The sequence below is a fragment of the Emydura macquarii genome, unplaced genomic scaffold (genome assembly GCF_026122565.2).
Source record: "Emydura macquarii macquarii isolate MOO-44397 ecotype Brisbane River unplaced genomic scaffold, CSIRO-AGI_Emac_v2 contig_1230, whole genome shotgun sequence".
NCBI lineage: Eukaryota > Metazoa > Chordata > Testudines > Chelidae > Emydura > Emydura macquarii.
Window position 1 is genome coordinate 1,427,282 of NW_027131367.1, and position 18,369 is coordinate 1,445,650.

Consider the following 18,369-nt stretch of genomic DNA (forward strand, 5'->3'; position numbering starts at 1 on the left):
CCGCACACTCATGTTGAACCCAGCCTCATGCCCCAGGGCAGGTGGGGTTTTTGGGGTTTTTTTTGAAGCGGTCAGGCATTCTCGTGGCAGTTGGACCGAGCCCCCGCTCCGCTCCCTGCAACCTAACCCAGAGCTGCAGCTCACCGAGCCACCTCATCCCCATTATCCACACATCTATTATGGCTCTGCACAGCCAGCCCAGTGGGGAGGCCCACTTCTCCTGCTGCTCCCCTCTAAAGCACCAGGCCAAGGAACACCGACCAGCGGGGCAGCTGGCGAGGCGCCCGGAATTGGCATCTTTTATTAGTCTGTAGACTTTGTTGCCCTGGGGTTTCTTAAGCCATGATTACCCAGGGAATAAATACTTGCTGTTCATTTCCCCACAGACCCTCGCTCCCTGTTGGTGGGTGCATGTGGCACCGACAGAATTCAGCACTCAGACGCAGAAGAAATGCCTTTGCAGCCTCTCCTGCCCAGACACCAGGCAGCCCAGGCTCCCTCTCCACCCCAGAGCAATGGTTCATTTTACAGAGGTGCTAGTGGGAGGGGCATTTGCATCCATATGCAGAGGCTGCAGATGCATCGGGCCGTAGGAGAACGAGGGAGAGTGCGAGATGGAGCGCGCGCAGCGTGCCATTTCAATGCGTGTATTTATATCCTTCACAGGCGCAGCATCCCTTTGTAAAGCCATGAAGCGTGTATAGTCAGGGCTGTCAGGTCTGCGGCATGTTACAAGCGTTTGATATGGAGATTTTGGCAGTGGGAATGGATGTACCTCACTGAGAGGTTTATGTAAAATGACAGCTTCTGGAAAATGAAGCACTCAGACAAAAAAAAAAAAAAAAGGTACAAACAAAAGAGAAGAAGAGGCTTCCGCTCAGCGAGGCCAAATTGGATTTCTGCTCTGTGCCAGCCTGCGCTCAGCTCCCGGTCACAAGGCAGGAGTCACAGAGCGCACAGCGCCCGCCGGTATCTTACCAGCTGCACCAAACCCCTTGTCCGGATTCCTCTGCTTTGACTTCACACTCACTGCTCCCCCACTTCACTCCAGTGCCTTGCTTCCCTTTAGCTATCCCTGTCTCCTTCCCCCTTCTTTTACTGACTGAGTTTCTCACCACTAGCCATGCTTGGGTGGTGCAGGAGGGAGAACGCCGCTGTCAAAAGGTCCAAGAACATTTTTTACAATGTTTGCCCCAGCCAGTTTCCAGGATGGGGGTGGGCAGGTTCCCAACTAATCCTTCTTGGGAGGCTGAGAAAGCCAAGCAAGATTGCAGGGAATGGCCCTTTCTTCACAAGGCAGAGGAGTCTCCCTGCACTCTCCACACAAACCAGCCACCCAGAAAATGCAGGCAGACACCACATTCTCATTGGTTTTGTTTTGAAAATAGACTGATGCCAATCATTCCCTCTGAGCCTCCCCCAGCAATTCCACGGCTGACAGGGACACTGCCCTGAGGAAGTCCAGTCAAGGGCAACTGCCTCTTGACCTGGCAGTAGGGCAAAGAAAAGCTCAGTAGCATGACGCGAGTGCAGGTCCAGCTTCACACACACATGGCAAAGCAGGTGGATTTGGCTCTTACATTCACATTTTGCACCAGCTCCTGACCCTAGCGATTTACCTTTCCCTGACTGCGAGTGGAAACACAACCAACAGCAACACAATATAAATATGGCCTCAAACTACCCCCTTCCTCCGACCTGCCCCCAAGAACCGGGAATCCAATACCCCACTCCACCATTCATGTCTATTGAACTACAGCATGGCAAACGCCTCCTGCCGCCCCAAGGGGAAGGCCTCCCCTGCCATCCATTTGTTCTAAAGCAAAAGGCGCCCAGCCCAGACCTTAAGGCCTGGTGATGGAGCAGACCCATCCCTAGTGCTGGGTCGGCATGTCTCTCATGGTGGGGTGAAAAGCTGCTCATCTTCTCCTCTGGGCGGCAGGATGCCTCCCAAAACCCATCTGCCTCCTCAAATTCACCTGACTCCTGAGGAAGGGACCCAGGGTTAGAGCTGAAGGGAAGAGCATCTCCAGATCCTGGGGAGAATCCTGGGCATGGTGAGGCAAAGTCTCAAGTGTTACCGACACCCCGCGTCTTTCTAGAGGTGAAGCGGTGGCTCAGGAGAGGGAGAGCATGCAGATGTCAGAGGCCTAGAATAAGGACGCTGCTTCCTCTCCCAACCTGTCTGTAGGTGGATGACACACGACACTTACCCAGGCCCTTGCCCGATAACAAGCTATGGATGCCCACAGATTGATGACTGTCAAGAGAACCCTCTACGCCCTGACGTAAAATGGCCTTTATGAGCAGCCTTCGCCTTCTAACAGCCAGGCCATACCGGCTTCAATGCTCCGTAGGGAGAATTCTCCCTCACTGGATCAGCTTCTCTTGCTGCAGCAGTTGCAGACCCTTTTGCCTGTCACTGTATCAACTCCAAGTCACTATTTCCTTCCTGGGCCACCACAGGGCAACCAGCACTGAAGAGACTCTCCAGCCCACAGAATGTAACGGAACAGCATCAGAAGGATCTCGTCCCTGGCACAGGTTCATGGACCCCTACCTAGGTGACCCCAAACTTACACAGTTACATGGACTCAAGCCCCAGGCTGCAGCAACCAGCATCCACCACCGTCCATTCCAGTGCAGCTGGGGCACCTCCACAGTCCCTGCAGGCCAACGGGAGAGCGCTTTCAGCTCCAGTCGTGTGTCTGGCTACAGCACTCAACTGACCAGGAAGCAGCCGCAGCAAACAGGATCCCCCCCACACACACCACAGAGGCTTATGCCCGTAGCAGGAAAAGGGAGCCTAAGATACTAGCTACAAAAGCCCCTGTATCAGGATCAGAATGCGTCCCAGTGACAGAGAATCTCCCTTGTGTATGAGTGCACGAGACAGAACCAGCTGTGTCACGCGGTCAGCCCCTGCGCAACGGTCTGAAGCTGCACTCCAAAAGCCAAATGCTGCTTCTCCTTCATACAGGAAGAAAAGGAACTGAGCCCAATCCCTGACACAGCGGCGAGGAAGACTTTCCGACCCAAGTTCCACCCCTCAAGGTACACTGATCCAATCTGTCCTGATGTTCAGCTAGCTGCCCATGTGAATAGACATCCCATCTGAGAGCCTGGATCCTAGCCACTGCTGTGCCTGGACTCGGAATCCAGGTGTGTGTTGGTATGTATACCCCATATAAACACACACACACACACACACTTGATTCACACTGTGTGCACATAGCTATAAATACCTAAATATACAAGAGTCGGAGTGATGAGAAGGGCTATAGTTAAGTTGCATTTTATGGGTTACATAGATATAGACACACAAACACTGTATTTTTAAAGGGACCTATGCTATTTGATGTCTCATACATGTTAACAAGATCCAACAAAATTCCTACCACCCCTTGGGATTCCTCACTTACTCACCCATCCAACACAGCCCTCCCCCCTTGGGCACTACGGCAGTGATTTGTTTCTTACCAAAACCGTAACAACATTGGGGAAAGTGTTGTGAAGTTCGGTCTGGCTCCAGAACAGAGCGTCACTGAGACGATCAGGGCTGGAGTTGGCGCATGCCACCATGTCTATAAAGCTTTGGAAGAGAGCTGACTGGATTCAGGAGCAGATCTGTTTGAGTTCCAAAACTTAAAAAATGTGCTGCATGGAGACAATTGGCAAAGTCGGGCCATACAAGTTCATAATGAACAAGGGCCCTTGGGGTAACCAGCGCTCTCCCACTGGCCTGCACATGACGCCGGAGAAGAGAGTTCACATTTGTTCCATTTCCATCCCTCATCACCTGCTGGCAGGAAAGTACCAGCTCCCCCTGGTCCCAACCCTGGGCGGCAGCACTGCAGAAGAGCATTCATAAATCAACTCCCTCTTTTGCTCATTTAAAATACCATCGTTTACACCGTGCCACGGGTGTGCATGGTGCTTCAGAGGCAGCGGAGCAGCCAAGCTTTTGAAAGGAGACCAATAAGAGAAAACAATTAGAACAGAGGGGACGGGGAGACTGCTCCAGGGACACAGACTCCACTCGTTTCATCTTCATCTGCCCCATTCAGGAGCGGGAGCAGCAGCCCCTGCCAATGCAGGGACCAGAGCTGGAGAACCATGAGCGGGAGGAGGGCACTTTACCTCCTTCCTATTCAGACCCCTCCACCCCCAAGAGACCTTAGGCCAGCCAATTCCTCGGTAGGCGAGAACCAGGAGTGAGACTTCTCCAAGAGCCAAGCTAGAGGGGCGAAGGGGGGGGGGGGGCTCTGAGGAGGGCACTGGAAAAAGAGTCCCTAAGCTGGCATCACTCACCTGTGCTGCAGCTGGCCAGCACTTCAGGATCTTCCTTATAAGAAAGCCAGACCCTCTCCCCAGGGGAGCAACCTTGGAGAGAACAAGCATCTTCTCTAGAGGATGCGTCACAGCAGAGGGAAAAGCAGGGACCCAGCCTTTGACCTGTGCTGCGTACACTCCTCCTTCCCACTCCCCACAAGCTAGTTCTGCCACCCCGCCCCAGGAGCGCACAAACCAAGGGCTTACAACGCCAACTGGACTGGAAACTCCTCGTCGCTGCACCTTGAGCAGAGAGATTAAGGCTCTCTAACACCGCCAGCGTCTAATCGCTGCTCTCAGGGCCTACGAGGAGCCAGATAATTAACACTGGGTTCCTTGACATTCTGTCTGGCAGGGCTGCATATTAAACAGCCTGCCTGTTGTTTGGCTGCTGCTGTCACTGCTCCCAGGGTGATAGAAGCAGGTGGGCGGGTGTGCAGAGATGAGGAGAGGAGAGGGAGGTGTGTGTGGGGGGGGGGGGGGGGTGGCCCCCTGAGAAACAGATGCCCAAAAAAAAAAAATCTAAAGAAAATTGACATTGATGTCCCAGGCTCACCAAAGCAAGCGCACCCCCACTTAACACCTTTGGGAGGGGCAGGGGGGACACAGGTGCATGCTAGCTGCTTAGCTCCCGCTCTCGAATCTTCCTCCACCTTTTTAGAAAGGAAACTACTTTTGTGTTGCAAAGGTTGAACGCATGCCTGCGCATGTGGTTTTACTCCAGTCTTTAAATGAGATCTTTGCCAAGAATTTACAATTCCCCCGTGGCCTCAATCTTGCAAAGATTGCTTTTTTAACACTGTTGGGCTTTAATTCAAATAAGCCTCCTCTTTATTACAGAACCAGGTCACATTGCCTTGACACTGCACGAAAATATTTCATCAAGAGGGAAAAAGGAAAAGGGATAAAAATGAAGAAAAAGAGGGAGAAAGGAGAGAAAAAATAAAAGCAAGTAGTTCACTTAATTTGGGGAAATGTTTAAAATAGTGACACAAGGTAACAGCCCAGCGTGCGGCTGGGAGGTAGAGATGTTTGCCCATAGCTTCAATTACACACCCAAATAGTTAGAACTATTTCGAGTTAGGTTCTCCTCCGCTCCCCCCACCACGCTGGCTGCTTAAAAGTGACAGGAGAAGCAGGAGAGGGAGCATGACGAAACTTTGATAGACATAACGAGGACGAAGTTCAGCTCCCATCCTGGACAGATGGCTGTTATTACTAGGCCAGTGCACTCCTCGTTACCTGAGCGAATTCACCAACCCCGGGAAGCAGCAGCTCAAAGCACTGGCAAGGCCAGATTTCCACAGCCCACAAAATTAATTGGGACTTTTCGGGTGGGCGTGGGGCAGGGGGATTTACAATTTTTTTCCATTAGGGAGGAAAGCCATCCAATCCCCACTATTTTTTTTAAACCTTCTCCCCCTCCCCCAACACAGAGGCACACTACCTTGGTCCGACAGAGGGGATGTACTGCCTTTGAACAGCACTCCAACCTTTTTTATAAGCCTGGCTCAAGACAAGTTATCACAAAAATCTCTTGTGCTGGACAGGAGCTGACGTCTGTTCCTCCTCTGCTTTCCTTTCCTTCTCCAGAGAGCCTGTCCTACATCACAGCCATCGCCATGGAAACATTGATATACCATAACCCAGCTCCCTGTGTCTCCTTAACTAGGTTTTTAACAGGTTTAAAAACATTATTAAAGCTAATGTTCTAAAATGAACAAATACAGAGTTTTTGAAGGGAAGAGTTTCTGTACATCTGGGAATAATGCATAGATTATCCAAAAAGCACAAGGTTTGGTTCAAAAGTCACCCAATACAAAGAGTACATCAGCTGCAATATCCCAGATCAAGAGTTCTCAATGTAGCGATACAGTTGAGATAGAAGCATTCAAACATTCAGGTACATCACTCATGCAAGAGAAACACTGAGGTCGCTTAGTGGAAAACAAGTATAACGATGAATGCTGATTGTCCCTCATCAAATGAAACAACTGAGTCTCATGGACACACTTTACACAGAACGAAGAGGGCAAGGCAAGGTTTCAGTAGCCAAGGCAGCAGATAATGGGGGTCTGGGACAAGGGTTTTGGTGGCTGGCCTGGATGTTAACATGAAGCAAGGAAACCAGTGTGCCGCTCACTGCACAAGGGGGCAAACAGAAACGTGGTGGCTGAGCACGGGGCACCAATTTGGCATCAGATTTACAAAGACAACAAGGCAGTATGATAGCTCTGCTGGGAGACGAAGAGAGGAAATGTCTCTCTCCACCCTCTCCCTCGCTCATGGGGACCTTAATGCTGCATTTGAAGTTCTCGCTTTTCTTGGCTATAAATAATTATGTTAGAGTGGGAGAGAAATTCTGCCATCGCCAATCTCTGGAAAGCACCACATTAGAATATCCCATTCCACGGTCTTCACAAAAAAAAAAAAAAAAGGCTCTCTGAACTGCAGCTTTCCTCCACATGAGAGCACAAACAGGATTTACGACTGAGTTAGACCAGGGAAGCTCCAAATGGAGATGTTTTAATTCTTAATGCTAACAGCTGCACTTAAGGCAAGACAGGCATGGAAGCCATGCCTGGGAGTAACCATGGCAACTTCACCGAAGTTAAATAAAAACTTCGTTTTCAAAAAAAAAGATAACGAGGTCCCTGAATGACGCGTTATCAGCCAGGCTGCTACGAAGATCAAGACATGGATTGCTCAGGATCCCTAATGACCTGCGCAACACACTGTATGTCGGCTACTTATAAATACATTTAGACCCCCTCTATGCACAGACATACACATTACGGCAAGGGCCGTCACACGTAGACAGAGACACAATTATTTTAGGCAAGCCCTAGGATTTAATGATTCCACACTAGGGACAGATCTACAAAGCGTGTTTAGAACCTTCTGCATTGGAGGCCAGGATCCATTGCTCCCATTGGCAAGGGGCAGTGAGTCCAGAGGCAGCGCTGCCTTTGTGACATCCATGTCCCTCCACTGCTACCAAAGAAAGCGTGCTTTGTATGTATTATCAATGCAGCCTCTCAACACCTTGCTGGAGATCGTTCCGTGTATCCTGTTTCTTCTATAATGCTGCTTCAACTCACTGCAGCAGGCAACATACTGTCATGCAGAGTACACGCACTGCCTGCAGAGTACTTCTGTATGCTTCAGCAGTGTCCACCACCCAGATGGGCCCACACCGCTACACAGAGCACTGCAGTTCTGCTGCCGGTTAGCCAAACCATGGCTATGACACTACAACTGACACATCACAGCTGGGAGAGGTCACCTGTTTAAAGAGCAGAAAACCCGGGTACATTTAACTGTATCTCAGCCAATAAGAAAGCGGTATTCAAATTAATTAAATGACCACTGGGTGCTGAGTGGGGGAGTCATCTGGATGTCACACTACCATCACTCAGCAAGCAATTCCATCACAGTGCTGAAATCAAACCACATGTTGTTAAAGACACCCAGGCTTTTCTCCTTCAGAGATCGATCTCTCAATGAAGCAATGACTGGCAGGAGGATAGCAAAGACACTCCCAGTCTGTAACTGGAAATGACAGTACCCCACTTTGAGTCTATGACTGAAAAGCATTCAAAGAGCGGAGTAGCCGCATCGTTATAAAATTCCATTAAAATGTGCAGCATGGATCCATTACGAAAACAAAGCCACAGGAAGACTGTACACACATATTTCAGGGCTCTGACAACATCACCCTTCACTTCATTCCCTCCCGGTAGGCAGTTAACTGTGGTATCACGCGCATGCGCACACCCAGTCAGAACTGATGTCCCGGACTCATTCCTGGAGGATGCTATACAAACAGAAGGCATTGATGTTTCAACAAAATTCTTCGGCGTTTCCAACTCACCTTCCCTCCTGCTTCTGAAAAGAGTGAGACGGGAAAGTCTCCTGATCCTAATTTGAGTTCCCGAAATAAATAACTTGAGTATGTTCGAATTTCTGTAAGTTCAACGTGAATGAATTTCAAGAGGAGCATGCACTGTACCTTTAAAGCAGCCCTGCTCAGACCTTTAAGTGAAGGTGATTGATTTATTCTGACTATTGCTGCCTCTTCAAGACATTGCTCTCTTCCACCCCTGCAGCACTTTAATTGTCCATCAGCAGAGCAGGGAAGAGTTGTAAATCTTTGTTCCATGTTCCTTGGAGCTAAACACCGCTTGACCTCCACTTGCCAATCCCATTCACCTGCGCCTATGCTTGACTGGGGGAAGGAAGGCCTCTGACAGACAGATCACTAGTCTCTCCCCCAACCCCTGGGTCATTGCAGAGAAATGCCGCACAGACAAGATTCATCAAGGCAGCTGGGAAAGAGGGTAGCAGAGAGCTGCAGTGTTCTAAGAGCTACTGCACAAGGCTGTACTCTCTGAGCAATCACACCTTCCCTCACAGTCCATCCACTTTGCACCAGGGAAATTCTAACAGGGGAAGAACCCTGGTGGAATAATTTTTTATTTATTTATTTTTTGCAGCTGCGGCAGTGCAACCCCCTAGCGCAGAGAGGCACTGTTCACACTGGTGGAGTTAGCTCTGGTTTCAAACAAATCATGGCCTGGAGCAGCGCAGCCTGAACTGGCAGGGCTATGCCAGGAGCAGGCCACAACTGCTCTATCAAGTCTGTTGTGTGAATAAATGGACCCTTGCTACAGAGACCGGGCTTCCAATGGTGCGTGACTGATCTGAGACAGGGAAGTGGGAAGCCAAGGCAATAGCTACCTAAGGTTTCGGGATAGCAACTACCACCCGAACATAAAACCCTGACCATCGGACAGCTCCATGCAGACATCAGCTACTGTCCAACCTGTACTTTTGCCATATGTGTTTTCTGTAATGTACGTATGCCACAACGGTATTGCTTCCAATAATAACTACTACTTGTAACCAATCTGGATTGGGCCCAGTCCCGTGCAGTCTTGGCAAGTTTCAGCAAAAGCAAAGGGCGCATATTTAAAGTTCACCAGCCTTTCCAAGTGATTAAACCTGTGCAAAGTCATTTTGGTCTGCAGTCCCAATCCCGCAATGAGCTTCATCCAGACAGACCCCTATGTCCCTGCAGGGCCCCATGGGGCTCCCCCAAGCAGAATTTATTACAGGACCAGGACCTGCTTTCCTATATAGTGCCTATCATCATGGTATCTCAGCCCTTGTCTTCCTCCCACACACACATCCGCCACCTCCTCCAAGCCAAAGTAGTTGCAGAGCTTCAGGGTCTGAATACCAGTTTAGATTATTTAAGTATAAGCGAGATGGATTCTCCCTACACCATCTTCATCCTGAAGGCTCAGAAACCAAACAGGCTGCTGCTGAGTGCTGAAAGGGATGCATGGATGTATGCCCTGAAGCAGTCCTGGATCTGCTACCAGGAAACTCATGAAAACGGATAGCAGCTTCTGTTTCCAAGTGGAGGAGCAGTGGCACCCAAGCGGCAAACAGCAATGAAAAAAAAAATTCTAGGAGAAAGTAAAAATCAGTACACCTTGCTCAGGAAAATTCCTGCTCACCTTTGTGCAGAAGGGGCCAGCTAGCCAGCAAAGTTAGACGTTTCCTCCCACCAGCTTGGCTTTAAGACTGGCTGTGGCTAGCAGGCTGCTAGCAGTTCCTGGAGCAGGGTGGTGGTGTTACACAGTCTAAAAGGGTGCTACATGTACCTAGTAGAGTAGGCCGCAAAGCGGCTTTATACCACAGCTTTAAGTCAAATAAAATACAACAGTGCCCTGATCACAATGGCCAAGGAACACAGCTAGAGTGCAGCAACGAAAACCCAGGCTGGAAAGTAGCTCTTGCTAACAGGGTCTCAGCATCTCCATGGGTATTTTGGCAACAGGAGGAATGACTGAAGAAGAGTTTTTAAACGTACATCTTTGAACATATTTGCTAATCCTCCCTCCCAACATCACACAGAAAGCTCCACATGGAGGGGAAGGGTCAGAAGGCATGAAACAAGGTAAAGAGGACCAATAGCTACGGAAAAAGAATTGGAACGAGCCAGCAGGATCCTGGCTTTAAAGGTGACCTGCAAAAGGATGGGGGGGAAGGAAGGATATCTCGCCTTTTGGGATTTTTTTTATGATGGATAAAGAAAGCATGAAAAGTGGGCGCTTTTCCCTCCCTTCTGCTTGTTTAACACATTTGAAATTCAGGTCCTGACTAGCCTGGAGAACTACTGACATGGGGACATGACAGGAGTCTAAAGAGCGAGAGTTGAGCGTGGAAAGATTGTGAGTCAGTTTAAAGCTTTGTTTTTGTTAAACCAAATTTAACTCCATTGACCAATAAACATTTTGGAAAAGGAAAATCTTTGTTACAGAGTCAACACCTCAGCCCCTCCAATTAGTGTGCAAGTGCCAAGAATATGCATCCTCAGACACACCCTTTTGCCCAAAGGTCACCCTGCAAAGCCAATGACCACCACCAAAGACATGCCTGCTATTTCAAAAGGCCTGAAACAAGGAGAAGGGGGGAACTGAAACAGGTTTGCACCACTGACACATTACACCCTACATGATCTAAATGGGCTCTGCTGGCTCACTGAAGCAGGTGGCTCATTACCGCACCCAGATATAATGGAGGGAGACATTCTCTGGAGAAGCAAGGATCTAGGGTGTGGGCTGAGCAGTCCCGTGTGAAGAACCTTAGGGCCAGCAAAGCCACAAGAGGAGGTCTGAGCTGATCTTATCTTTATTAATGTTCCCAAACCCCCAGGAAGAGGGGGAGGGGCTCAGTGTGGATTGTGAATGGTGTGGGAGGGCGTATCAGCTCAGACACACTTTTAAAAGAAACAAAAAACCCACACACCCTTCATGTTCTCTTTTATCCATCTCAAAGAAGCAAAAAAGGGCATAAGCCCATAAAAAAATCCTCTGCAGGTCACCGTTAGCTGAGACACTGACTCACCCTGCAATCTCCAGAAAGTCCCTGCATTTCTAGTACTTAGTTACCCCAGCTGAAAAAGGGTGGTTACCAACAAACCCATTCCACAGGACTGCACCAAGACATGGACATGACAACGGAGCAAGGCCCATGCTAGCATCTGGGGAAATTAAGACCTAAGGAGAGGTGTGCTGTGGATACCTTTAAGAGACAGGCTTTCCGACAGCAGCTGTACCCCTTGAGTATATTAAAAAAGAACTGTGAATTGTAGCCAAGCAGAGATTCTTGCTAGGTGTTCTGTTTCCAGCTCATAACCAGATGTTCTTCCCTGAACAAGTGGAAAAACCAGACTCTTCCTGAAGGTGAACTGACTTATCTGTGCCTTTTCACCAGCCTGTCTCCTCTCCACATCCTGGAGCTTTCAAGGCTCCTGTTTGTGGGGCGAAGGGGGTGGACCACAGCCATCTCCAGAAATGTTAGTAGGATGGACAATGAGGCCTTGACTGCAGTTCCTCCAGCTACAAGCTGCAGGAGAAGTCATTATCCTTCATATACAGCCTAACTTTGTACAGTGCTTCGTGATACACAGACAAAAGGTGCAAAGTACAAAGTATTATCATAATGAATATAGCCATCTCCCAAACACCTAATATGACACTAGGATGCTCATGGGCCCTCAAATTCTACAGCCCCATGCTCCTTCCACCCATGTTGTGTGTACGTCTCACCACACCACCTCTCTATGCAATTCATGCACATCTCCTTTGGGGTGACAACTGCAGACTTAACCATGGAAAGCAAGTATGAAAATGATGGATATCTAACGAGGACAAATTATGTGCTGTAAACTCACCCCATGACTTGCTAAATAAAAGATCATTCAAATTAACGAAGGAACTTCCTTCGTGTTTTTTATTTTCTCAAATAACCTTCACAGGCATTTACCTACCATCAGCTGATGCATTTGAAAAACTGTGATGACAAATTCATTTAGTAAGTGCCTGCACTTAAAAATCTTTATTTATATAATGAATGAGTAAATACGCCCTGTACTTGATGAGGTACGTCACCATAAATGTCTTAAAGGAGGACCACTTATCTGTGCCCCTCCAGATCAGCAATCCAGCCCTGAGCCCAAAATCCTCTCTGTGCAGGAAGATCCTGGCAGCCACAGAGTCCCACAGAATCCAATGGCATCAGGGGCTTAGTTATCATGCCCTCATGCAAATATTCAGCTAGCGAACAGCCTGGGCACCTACACCTGGCACGCAGTGGCAAACACGTTAAACTGTTCCATCCTGAAACTTCATCTAACCAGGAAGACCAGAGACCGGTTAGACAGGACGAGGAGGAAGGAACAGCTTTTAAGAGACATATTGGAGACAGAAAGCATAAATAAAAGAGGCTGCAGTGATGGCAGTGTGGAGGGGGTGTTTCCGAGAAGCAGCAAACACTATGCTTGTTCTGCCTGAATATCCTATGAGCTTGTGACATAAATGGGATTCTTGGGGCTGAGGTACATTCGGGAGGCGGGGCTAGCAACTTATGTGGGTATTCACTCGGGGTGTGGAAAATCTACTGCTGAGCGACAATTCTACTGACCTGACCCCTTGTGTAGACAGCAGTATGTCAACTGGAGGGCTTCTCCCAGCGACACAGCTACCACCTCTCAGGAAGGTGGAGTATCCATGCCAATGGGAGAAGCCCTCCCATCAGTGTCAGTAGCATCTTCACTGAAGTGCTACCATTGCGCCGCTGCAGTCTTTTAAGTGTAGACAAGCCCTGAGAAATATGTGCGAGAGAGGGGGAGGTTTTAAAAGGAGAAAAAAGGGAGTAGAGAATTGTGCCTAGTCAAAGAGCTAAGATGCAGACAGGCAGCATGTTTACAGAGCCAGGTCCTTGTGAAGGAAGAGGTCCAAGAAAGGTCTAAGAAAACTGGGTTTCCAAGAGTGGGGACCTCATGGAAAAAGCTTTCCCTCCCACTAGCATTATTTCTAGAACTCACTCACCAAGCCCAGAAGTTTGTCAGTTTCCTTCTTGTCTTTATAGTGGCTGAGGGAAAAGAAAAAACCCAACAGCCCTACAGCAGATCCCCCAAAATGGTAGTCCCCCTGGAGGGACAGCTGACAGGACACCTTTTGTTTCAGCTACAATTGCCTTGCTCTAGTCTAACCCCTGGGGGTTTTCCCCTCAGCCATGTGTCTATTATCTCCTCAAATCCCAGCATTTTAGAAGGGATGTTTTTGTCCCCTTTCCTGCAGATCCCTAAATTAATACACACAAGCTGCAGCTCTGGGCTCCACAGCCCAGGATCACGGAAGGCTGTCCTGCCACTATCAGCCCGCTGCACCACGTACTGTTCTTTTGAATTAGTTACTATTAGACTTTGCCCACCTGCAGACTCATGAAACCTGTTTCTGATGTTTTGAGATGAATGGCACTGCTGATGATACAGAACTACATGCTCTACTGGCCCATTGCAACCCCATCCCCCAGCCAGCCCCTGAAACCATCTACCCCTAGCCCCACAAGGACCAGCTAGAACCCTGCAGCGAACTGTTCCTGCGCCTTATCTACCAAGGCTTTCTGCTTCTACTGCCCAATGTAGGGAGTTATTGTAAACAAACTATGAATCATTTTAGGAGAGAAAAAAGTCAGCTCCGTATTTTCTCTGTATCATATAAAAACAATGTCCCTCTGAAGCCCCTTTCTGCTGGGAATGGGCTTCCAGCAACCAGTAGCTCCTTCGGCCTGCTTGCCAGCCCCACACGCTTTGCAAACAAATCCTAACCCTACCAAAAACATGAATTCCAGGCATTTGCTGTATTTCTATTACATAGAACAATAGCCTCCATTTTTTTCTTTGTGTCGTTTCATCCTAAAGCCAGAAAGCTCTTTGGGGAAGAGACTGTGTTAATCAGTGTTTGTAAAGCACGCAATACTGTACTTTGAGACCTCAGGATTGACTGGGCACAACTGTCATACAAATAATAATACACTTTCAATCTGATGTAAAATAAATCACAACCCATGGGGTACCTCAGGAAATGCCATCCTGCATGTGCAGAAAGCACAGGGAAAGAACAGGGCATTCCTTAAGTGTGAGGACCTTCCCAAAACATACAGCCACTGATGCTTATTCCTTGGCTCTTCTTGCACCACCCCTAGACTTTTCTCCAGCATTCCCTGGAGGGAGACCACAAACATATCAATGATGGGGAGAGGAAACAAAGCAGCAGGAAATCACTCCCGCCCAAGGCCAGGTTTTCACAAAGGCGGTAAGTGAGTTCCAAACCTTTATGAAAAGCGACTCAAAACAGTCAATGTCAGTAATGTCATGCTTACCGGAGTGAGAAGCACAGAAATCCCTGCCTCCCGCCCCAACCACTAAGGAAGAAATTCTCTTCAGCTCTTCCCAAGGCCGGAGCTGTGCTCCGCTAGCAACCCCTCAATGCCCCAACCTGGGGGGGCAGGGGTGTGGGGCTCCTCACCCCTCTCCCTTCCACCTGAATAGCGGCACTACCTTACACACCCTCAGCTCCCAGCTGTTCCCTGGATAACATGCTGCCTCATGGTTTGGCTAGCATCTTTCACTGTCATCAGCAGGAGCACCAAACCGAACAGGAGGGGTGCTCTTATTTCTAATGCGCTTCACCACTTAAAGCACATTTGTTTACTTCAAATGCCTGCATTAAAACCTTTGGATGAGGCACCATACATTCCGTATTTTCCTACTGTAAATATTGAGAGAAAGTGACCCACAGTCAGACTGGCAATTAAATAAGTGCACCATATTTCTACATCTGAAGCATATATAACACGGGTGTGCAGCGTGCCAGGCTTTGCTTAGAATGAAATTCTCAGAGACAGATGCTTGCTTCCAGTAGAAAAGAAAAGCCAAGGAAGCTGCGCAAGCTTGGATTTATTTGCACCCCCATGCAATCTGTAGAAACGGTCACAGTTTCTATTCCAAACCATATTCCTCTACCAACTTCACTCAGTTATCAGAGGTATACAGGCCAGAAAGGGGGCTTGGGGGGCGGGGAGGGGTTCTCATGTACCCACCTCACCCACTTTTTCTTCCTCTTTAATCAGCCTGCATTTCATGCAATTTTTCTTTACAATTTACATTCACCTGGAGGGTCTGATTTTAATTAGTGTAATATTCCTGTTAACAACAGTGCCTAATTAAGACATCCGTTAAGAATCCATAATGTAAACTTAATGAGGAGTTCTGCTGGAATTTTTTTGCAAACAAATAAAATGCTGCAGATTTAAACTTTAAAAAACAATTACTATCTATTGTATATATATATTGTAAGGTACATTCAATGAATTTATTGACAGGGACTTACGAAAAAAGTCTGTCTAGTAGCATTGCTCCCAGCCCCTTGTAGAACTTCTCAACAGCAATTCCACTGCTTGAAGAAATAATCGGGAATTATCCTCAAGTACTATAGATTTTTATGAGATTTATTTCCAAAGTAGTCTACTTCTGAACCCACCCCAAAGCTTCTCTCTCAGGAGACAATACCGTTTGTGGCAGGTTTAACTAGTGTGCATTCTTCTGGCTGAGCTACCCAGGGCTTTTCCAACTAGGAACACATTTTTAAACCATCTTCTCACCCATTCTCCCCCAACCCATCCACACAGACACATTATATTTTACAAACCAGGAGAAACACTATACAGTAAATCCAGGAAAGAAAGAAAAAGACAAGATACCAATTCACACAATACCGAAATCTTCCACCACAGCTAGTATCTGGCTCTGCAGCTGGGCTTGCTAAAGTTATAGCCTATTTCCCCTGAAGCTCCTTTGCTCCAGACTGCCTTTATAACGATTTCCAAGGGAAACACTCATTGTGGGCTCCCTGCGGAGGTGCAATAATGTGTGTGTGTGTGAGAACCGTGGGGGTCTGGTGCTGGAGGCACACTCCCCTTTGGAAGCAATACAGCCTGGGACAGCATTGCAGGGCCATCGAGGGAGCTTTGCTCTGTATTGTTATTCTACACAGCAACCCAACTTCTCTGTGAAGGCTGCAGGAGAAACAATAAAAAGGGCTTTGCCCTGCACTCCCCCATTGCAGCCTGTAACCTCCCAATGTCAACAGGAGACGAGGGGAAGGCCGGGGGGAATCGACTGATCACCCTAACTTCCATCCTACATAAAGCTTCCCAGCCACCCTTCAGCCGCTCGCCATCTAAGGAAGCAGCCCGTGTCCCACTGCGGCGACCCTGAGCCAGTCCCATCCGAACCCCCCTGCCCAGGGTAGGCCTGACGGTTTCCTGGAGCAGGATTTGTAACTGGTATTTTTCACCTGACTGCATTTCAGCAGCTCCCGGAGAGGATACACCGGGCACCCTAACTCCACACGCATCCCCAGCGCTTCACACCCCGGCACCTCTCTGCCCAGTGATTCACCCTGCAGCCAGACCTCACCCCCGCCCCAGACGGCGGTCACGCACCGACCCTGTCCTCGCCTGCCCCCAGCACAGGCGGCCAGGCAGGGAACCCCCCACACAACCCAGGGGGCAGCAGCCTGGAAGAGAGAACAAGACTCGTTCCCCACATCCCACCTCAGCATCCAGGTACCACCCACCTACGCACCGTCATTCGGGGCACAGCGGGGGGGGTCACTGAGTATCTCCCTGCCTGCCCCCGCAGCTTCTCCGGTGCATCACCTCCAGAGCCTGGCTTCACCACCTGCTCCCACTCACCTGAGACTGACGAGCAGCCCCTCCCCCCAGCCCCGGCAGCCCCTCCCCCAACGCCCCACCCCCGGCATCTCCTCCCACCCCCACGCTCTGCCCTGCCCCCTCCCCCCCGCCGCCGGCATCCCCCCCACTCCCCCCTAGGCACCCGCACCCCCACGCCCGGCCGGCGCCCCGCAAAGCCCAGGCGCGTTGCCCCTTCACCCCCCGCTGCCCAGCGCGACCCTGGGGAACCCCCGCGCCCAGCTGCTCCCTGCGCTGCACAGGGGCGGCCCCAGCCCCCGAGGAGCCCCCCGGCCCGGCCCGGCCCCGCGCGGGGTCACTCACGCGCTCACGGCTCCCTGCGGCGGGGGCCGGTGCACGGCGCAGCCCCGGGTCCCCACGCGCCGAGCGGCATCCCCCGGGCACCAGCGACCGGGGCAGCCCGGCAGCACGAGGCGGCGGCGGGGTCGGTGCCTGGCGAGGGCGGGAGGGAGGCAGGCGGCGGCGGCGGCTCCGCGCTGCGTTGCGCCCGGCTCCGGCTCCGCTCGCTCGGCTGGTCCCGGCGCACGCGGCTGCGCCCGAGCCGCCTGGAGCCCGCCCGCCCGGCAGCCAGCGCAGCGCAGCGCAGCGCAGCGACTCCAGCCGCCCGCCCCCACCCAGCCGCCGGGGAGGGGAGCGGAGCGGAGGGGGCGGCGCGGGCCACGTGCAGCGGCACCTGCTCCCACCCTCCAGCGCCCCCCGGCTCATCGCCGCTCCGCCCGCCGGGTCGCTGCCCGGTGCCGCCGCCGCCAAGACCCGCCCCACGGCCCACGCGTGAGTCGGCCACGAAGAACACGGGTTGGATTCGCTCCCTGTGCGGAGACACCCCCCCCCCCCCCCCGCCTGGCTCCGCGCTGCCGCGGGTTGAACTCACCCGCTGGGGCGGCCCGGCGGCTTGGGCTCTGAGCCCCCCTCGGCGGTCACCGCCTGCGCTTGGGGGACGCCTGGAGGCTCCTTTCCGCCCCCCCCCCCCCCCCCGGAAGGGCAGCAGTCGGAGAAGACACTGCTGTGCCTGCACCCCATTGTTTCCTTGTGTGCCCACCTGTCTCTTGGCTTAGACTCAGAGTGTAGGCTCTGTGGGGCAGGGGCTGTCCAGCTTCTGTGTTTGTACAGCACCTAGCACAATGGGTCCAGGTCCAGGCCAAAGGCTCCTAGGCACCTGTAATACAAATAATCCTAATAAAGGGACTTTCCAGAAACCCTGGGCAAGGAGCTGAATGTTTCTGACTGATAGGACAGTAGTCTCTGCCTTCTCCACCCATCCCATCCCCTTTCATTTCTTTCCCCTGTTCCAATGGGAGATCCTGTTCTAACTGGTGACCCCAGAGACAACTTCCCCATCCATGACCCAGCAAGAGAGTTGTGCTATGCTCTAGAGGTGTAGGAATGAAGAGCGGGTGAGTGTTC

At 50.7% G+C, this 18,369-nt stretch overlaps 1 protein-coding gene across 8 annotated transcripts in view; it reads right to left on the bottom strand.

Annotated features, from left to right (window-relative positions):
- RBFOX3 (RNA binding fox-1 homolog 3) overlaps positions 1-17,679 on the bottom strand; it is a 293,920-nt gene extending 276,241 nt beyond the window's left edge. For all 8 annotated transcript variants that reach the window (XM_067547200.1, XM_067547196.1, XM_067547198.1 and 5 more), the window contains exon 1: positions 17,269-17,679. The gene's annotated coding sequence lies outside the window, so the exon portion shown is untranslated. The remainder of the gene's footprint in view (positions 1-17,268) is intronic.
- Positions 17,680-18,369: the final 690 nt, after the last annotated feature.